This window comes from Chionomys nivalis, chromosome 25 (genome assembly GCF_950005125.1).
Source record: "Chionomys nivalis chromosome 25, mChiNiv1.1, whole genome shotgun sequence".
Classification (NCBI taxonomy): Eukaryota; Metazoa; Chordata; class Mammalia; order Rodentia; family Cricetidae; genus Chionomys; species Chionomys nivalis.
Genome location: NC_080110.1, coordinates 34,567,751 through 34,574,705, shown reverse-complemented (window position 1 = coordinate 34,574,705; position 6,955 = coordinate 34,567,751). Strand labels below are relative to the sequence as shown.

The following is a 6,955-nucleotide window of genomic DNA, read 5'->3' as shown; positions in this document are numbered from 1 at the left end:
ACAACTGAGTCAACTCTCCAGCTGCTTTTTAAAACAAATACATTTAGATGTAAGAGGAGTAACTGGGCCAGAAAATATTTCACATGAATAGTACAAGACAGTAAAAGACGGGTAAAGGTGAAAGCTGGGATTACAAGCGCCTCGGTGCCTATCTTCCAGGTGTGTCCTGTCCCTCCCTCGGATCTTCATACTTCTTTATTTTGGACATTCAGTACTCAATTCAGTGAATGGCCTGAACCATGCGGAAGTCCGTGGTCTGTGCTGCCCCATCTTGAAAGGCAAGGAGACTTTGTTTGCAGTGCTATCAATGGCTGCAGACTCACAGTTGAGACACACAGAAGGCAACTGCTTCTTCACAGTTGAGACACACAGAAGGCAACTGCTTCTTCCCTACTCCCACCTCCAGCCTCTCCCACCCCGCTGCCAGGGAAAGAAAACAGTCTAGACAGGAAGCCATTGAAAACTCCTAAAAATTGTGATAAGGAGGCTGAAGGGTAGAATTTCACAGAGAGACTCAGTTATCTTTAAGGGGCTGGCCACTGGGAGTTTGACCATGCTCCAGTGAGTATATGGGTATTTTTTTTCCTTTTTGTTTTGGAAGAGGTTACAAGGATGCGGCGGGGGGGGGGGGGGGGGAGGGGGGTGGGGGTGGGATTGGACTGAAAAGTGAATGTGACCAGGATGCATTATGTGAAGTTTCCAAATAACCAATTAAAACATTAAAAAAATCATATCCTGAGTTGACATACTTTAGTTAACAAAAACAGTTAGCCAGAAGCGGAACTACAGAAGCCAAAAAGCAAAGTTAGGACATTTAGAGACTGCCTTAGAACTATGGACTTTGATGGACTAGGTCTTTATTTAAATTTGGTAGGTGGTGCTGTTTACGTGCTGGGTTCTATGACCAGAAGGGCCTTTCCAGCATGGCATTATTTCCCATAGTTACCCCATAGTACAATACCTTCCTAGCAGACCGTCATCTTGTTTACAAGCTGACCACCGTCTCCTCCTTTCGCTCCTGCCCCAAACCTGGGCAGCCATCTTTGTCTTCCCCATTTCCATGAGCCTGCAATTCTTCACTTCTCTTTAAGTGGGATAATGTAACCCTTACCAGGTTTCATTTGGCAGATTGTCTCCATGTAAAGCCATAATTTTTCTTTGCATGGAAAAAAAAAATCTTCTATTGTGTGTACACATCATATATGGTGACTAATCTTGGTAGTCAATCTGACTACATCTGGAATCAACTAAAACTTAAGCATCTGGGGACACCTCGATCCAAACTCTCACGTTCACCCCTCCCCCCAGTCTCCTTCAAATTGTCCTTCATCGATTTGTATGACATGCATATATATCTATCTCTCTCTCTATATATATATATCTATATCTCTGTGTGTGTGTCACGCCCACATCATTACTTGGATGTATGCTTTCAGGGCTGACCATTTGGCACTGAACAACTAATTGGTGTGCTCTTCATGAAGCTGACCACCTCCATGGAAAGACTTTTCTTGATTGAATTATTTGAGATGGGAAGGCTTGTTATAAAAGTGTAAAGTAGATCACTGACTAAGCAGCCTAGGGGATCCTGATTCAATCAGAGTCATAGGTAGGAGTTACAGTCTGTCCTGGCAGGGGAACATGTCCCATGACGTACCAGGGAGACATCAGACTCCACCAGTCTCCTTAGCTGGAGTACGCTGTTCCTGCTTCTTGCAGTGTTGCTGACTTGCTGTAGCTGAGTAGTCATGAGCCAAGGCAGGCAGTCTTCAGGAGGATGGATGTGTCTGCTCGAGAGAGCGCCAGAAGGGGTAAACCAGCGCCAACGTGGAGCTTAGGCAAGCAAAGCAAGTGCATGCCTGTGTGGTGGGCTTTGGGGACACAAGAAAGCTCTCTGGCCACAGCTGGCTTCTCATGGTGCCTACCATCCCTTCATGGCTCTGCCTCTTTGGATAGGGCCTAGCCCAATTTGGAAGACTGTGTGTGTAAATGTGTGTGCACACATGTGTGCATGGGTGATTATGATTATGCAGGTAAGTGTGTGTGTGCGCGTGCACGCATGTGTAGGTTTCATACATTATACCTGTTCTCTGATTTGTCTACTTGAGACTATTCTGAAGAAAACCTTCCTGCCTTCGCTTTCTTCGTGCTGGATTATAGGCGTGACCACAGCAGCTCTATGTTTCAGTTGAATTCTCCCCAGTGTTCTCTGGGGATTAGATTCATAGATTGTGATTTTATCAGGATTGTCACAGAGAGAGTTTGTGTCTTTCTTAACCCAGCCTACAAGGCCCAACAAGATCCATTTTTGTTAAAGTATCAGTTGTTGGTTAGCGCATGCCAACCAAGGCACACAGCTGTCACTGTCTTAGAAATTACTGAGCACATTGAGAGGAGCAACAGTGATGCTCTGTAAATACCTTTTCAGGTAAGTTTCACCTCCTAGTGCTAGAAACACTGGACTCCAAGTCAAGGAAGAGTAATTATGTTTTGTGTTCTACAATTAAACTTGCTAGTCAGAAAAGAGACTCTTCACTTAGAGTCAAGGGTCATAGGATGGGTACTCATCTTGGTTAGGGTTACTATTGCTATGAAGAGACACCATAACCATGGTAACTCTTACTTTTTAATACTTTGAATTTTATTTTATGTACATTGGTATGAAGGTATCAGATCCCCTGTTACTGACGTTAGAGACGGTTGTAAACTGACATGTGGGTGCTGGAAATTGAACCTGGGTCCTCTGGAAGAGAAGCCAGTACTTTTAACTACTGAGCCGTCTCTTCAGCCCCAACCATGGCAACTCTTATAAAGAAAACATTTCATTGGGATGGCTCGCTCATAGTTTTGTAGTTTCTGTCCGTTGTCATCATGGCGGGGAGTATGGGGGCTGGCAGGCAGATGTGACACTGTAGCAGAGAGTCTAACATCTTGACAGGAAGGCAACTGGAAGTTGATCAATTGTCACACTGAGTGACAATCTTTTTTTTTTTTTTTTTGGTTTTTTTTTTTTTGGTTTTTCGAGACAGGGTTTCTCTGTGGTTGTGGAGCCTGTCCTGGAACTAGCTCTTGTAGACCAGGCTGGTCTCGAACTCACAGAGATCCGCCTGCCTCTGCCTCCCGAGTGCTGGGATTAAAGGCGTGCGCCACCACCGCCCGGCACTGAGTGACAATCTTGAGAAAAAGACCTCAAAGCCCATCCCAACAGTGACACACTTCCTCCAACAACACCACACCTCCTAATAGTGCCATACCCATTTGGGGGCCATTTTCCTTCAAACTACCACAGTTATGATGAGACAATAAATATCCATCGCATCTCAGTGCAGAACAAATCAAAAGCTTATCGCCTTTGCTTTCCATGATATTTGTGAGGGCTTGATGACCACTCAGCATGGAGCTGGCGAAGATTCACCCTCATCCAGTGTTACACCCTGAGGGACTGAAAAGAGGGAGTCAGGTGAAATTTGCATTGGCTCCTAGATTCTGCCTATACAAACTCGTAACACCTGAGCTATACTGTTGCCAAAACAAGCCACAAAGTTAGATTCATCTTGGGACTAATTTTTTGTTCAGCAGAGGGGAAAGGACCCAGCCCTTTTTCTTCTAGACTTATACTTCACCACTATGAAATGTGATCATGTGAGCTGTGAGCCTCACAGTGCTCATGCGAGCCCGGTGAACACCTTGAAGAAGATCAAAGGCTGTGTGGAAGGACAAATTCACAAATCTAAACAGTTTGGTTTGAGCCAGAACAATCTGCCTGTGCTGTTCTGAGAGAAGACCCATCACCAGTCAAAAGGGAGAAGAGAAGAAGGGAGAGAATAAAATTTCTGACACAGAGGAGACAGTTGGAACAAACCTCAAAGATGACAGTAGGGGACACCACACCCAGCTTGACTTTCTGGGAGGGGCCCAGGCCCAAATCTGCGTAGACAGTGTCAGCAATGGCATTCTCAACAACAAAATACCAATACCAGAGGCCAAGAAGAAGGCTCTTGCAGACCAAGAGAAAGGCAGAGGCCTGACCATGCCCTTGATGTGGACATGGAAGAGGAAATCAGTAGTGTGCTAGGCCCAGAGCCACAAGATGCGATCTGAGTTGTGCCTTCAAACTGCAAATTACTTGAGAAGTGCAGACACTACAGGAGGCTCAGTGGCTCAATGATGATGTGATCAATTTTTACATAAATCTTCTCATGGAAGGAAATGAAAATCAAGGATACCCATCAGTTCACACATTCAATACTGTCTTTTACACATAATTAAAGTATGGAGGCCACAGGTCAGTCAAAAGATGGACCTAGGCAGTAAACCTCTTTGCAAAGGAACTTCTTCTGGTGTCAGTTCACTTGGATGTGCACAGGAGCCTGGTGGCAATAGACCTGAGAAAGAAGAGTATTGTCTACCTAGATTCGATGGGGCAAAAAAGACGCAATATCCTTGAGATGATTTTCCAATATCTGCAGGATGAGAGCAAAGCCCAAGGGAATACAGGTCTGAAGCCTTTGGAGTGGAAGCAATACAGCCTGACAGCAGAGGAGATTCCTCAGCAGCAGTGGAATAGGAGTTACTGTGGAATGTTTACTTGTAAATACACAGATTATATTCCCAGAGGCCAACCCATCACCTTCCCTCAGCAGCATGTGCCTCTCTTTAGGAAGAAGATGGAGTGGGAATTCCTGCACATGTGCTTACTGCAGTGACACCTACAGGCTGCTGAGGCTGCTCTGTGGTCTTGGTCTTTCATGGGCTGGACATCATCACATACTTCAGACAGAGTAGGTTGAAGAGCCTGAAACAGGTTTTGGGCTGTAAAGAAAGAGTGGGTGATGCCCCCAAACTCTTCTATGTAGCTCTACTTTGGTGTGAGAGAGAGCTGCATCCGAGTCAATCTATAAATATATGCACCACCCCCCAAGTTAGAAACTATTTGACCCGCACAACAACACATGCTCATAAGCATGCTGCTTTAAAGATTTATTTATTTGTGACTGAGGTCAATGTTGGATTCTTCTTTCAATTTTTTTTTCTGGGTTTTTCAATTTTGCTATTCTTGTTCACAAGTTTTAGCTAATTGGTGGCAGCTGTTTTCCCAAGCTTTTTAATGTTTAGTTCTCAGCTGCTTGTTTGAACTGTGTGTTTCTGAAAGGAATGTCAATCCAATTGCCAGTTTATGCTGTGAATCGGGCTGGTTGCCTTTCATTAACTTGGGGCACTACAGGAGCTTCAAAGTATTATTGAACTGTGACTATAGGACCTAGGACCCATGTCATCCAGGAGTCTTAGGAAAAGTGTCACAGACATTTCAAAATACTTTACGCCTGGAACTAAATGTAATGGTCTAAGCCGTCCCTTTAAGAAGCCTCTCCCACTGCCCCCTTCCACTGCAGAGGCAAGCAGATCTTCCTTCTGCTTCCAGCCTGTGCTCTCTCTCTGCCCCATCTCTCTTTGAAAGAAGTGGCTACGGCGTCTTCTCCCCTTCCTCTCTCTGTTTCTCTCTTTCCCTTCCCTTTCCTTCCATAACCCATGGAATAAACTATATCCAAACCCTCTCTCTGCATGACGTGCCTATCCATCTCTGTCTCTCACCTGCCATGGCTCCTTGTGGCACTCACCCCCCCCAAGGTCTCCTGCTGACCCACCAAGATCTCTCACTTGCCACCTCCCACTTGCCTGGACCCACGGAGGCCTCTGGTGGTGGGGCCTGGCTTCCCCTTGTGGCTGGCTGCTGCCCCTCAGGGAACAGCACCATTTTAAAAATCTAAACCATAACATTGTTGCTGTGACTCAGACAGGAGTAAAGAGACCAGCTACCCCAGGATGTGACCAGCACCCAGCTTTCGCAGGTCCCCCCAAGACGATGCCCACAAATAAGCAGGAACCAGTCTTGAGAATCTGCCATCATAATTCCTTTAACCTGTTGTGTCTAACCTCCCACCTTTTTATTATAAGAGATGGGAATGTTATGACCTGCTACTGACTTGTCCAAGCTCCACCCACTCCCCCCTTCTGCCAAGGCAAGTGGATCTTCCTTCCACTTCCAGCCTGTGCTCGCTCTCTGCCTCTCTCTACCCCATCTCTCTTTGAAAGAGGTGGCTGCTGTCTTCTCTCCTCTTCCCCCTCCCCTTTCCTTCCATAACTCACTGAATAAACTATGATGTATACTTTCTCTGCATGGCGTGCCTATCCGCCTGTCACTTGCTGGGGCTCTTGTGGGATCAGCCGCCCCACTGACCCACCGAGGTCTCTCTGGGACCCACAGAGGCCCCACGTGGCAGGACCTGCTGCCCCTCATGGCTTGCTGCCACCCCTTATGGCCCATTGCCACCTCTCATGGCCCACTGATGCCCCTTAGGGAACCACAGAATTTTATCTAAACCATTACTATAAGGAGATCTGTTTTATTCCTGGAAATGAAGTAACTGTAATGTTAAAATGTTAAATGTTCATATCAAACCAGGTTTTTTTTTTTTTTTTTTTTTTTTTTTTTTTGAGACAGGATTTCTCTGTGGCTTTGGAGCTTGTCCTGGAACTAGCTCTTGTAGACCAGGCTGGTCTCGAACTCACAGAGATCCGCCTGCCTCTGCCTCCCAAGTGCTGGGATTAAAGGCGTGTGCCACCACTGCCTGGCTCAAACCAGGTCTTCTTGAATATAAGCATCACCCTCCTGAGTGTTGTACTGCACTGTTTATTTAAAAAAATATTAAATTCAAAGCTATTGTCTTTATATTTTCTTTGTATATATTAAAATAAAATGAAATATTTTCATCATTAACATGTATATTCTACCACTCTACCTCTACAATTAGTATAGATTTAATGATACTTAGTTTTGAGACTGCCAAATATACAATAATCTATTTTGCATATGAAACTTAGAATTTAATTTTTCTGCTAATTATAAATCTTACATTTGTGTTATTTCATAAAGCTTAGTGTTGTTTGAACACAC

At 45.0% G+C, this 6,955-nt stretch overlaps 1 pseudogene; it reads left to right on the top strand.

Moving 5' to 3' along the window:
* Positions 1–2,027: 2,027 nt before the first annotated feature.
* Positions 2,028–4,706, top strand: LOC130866214 (sentrin-specific protease 2-like; annotated as a pseudogene).
* Positions 4,707–6,955: the final 2,249 nt, after the last annotated feature.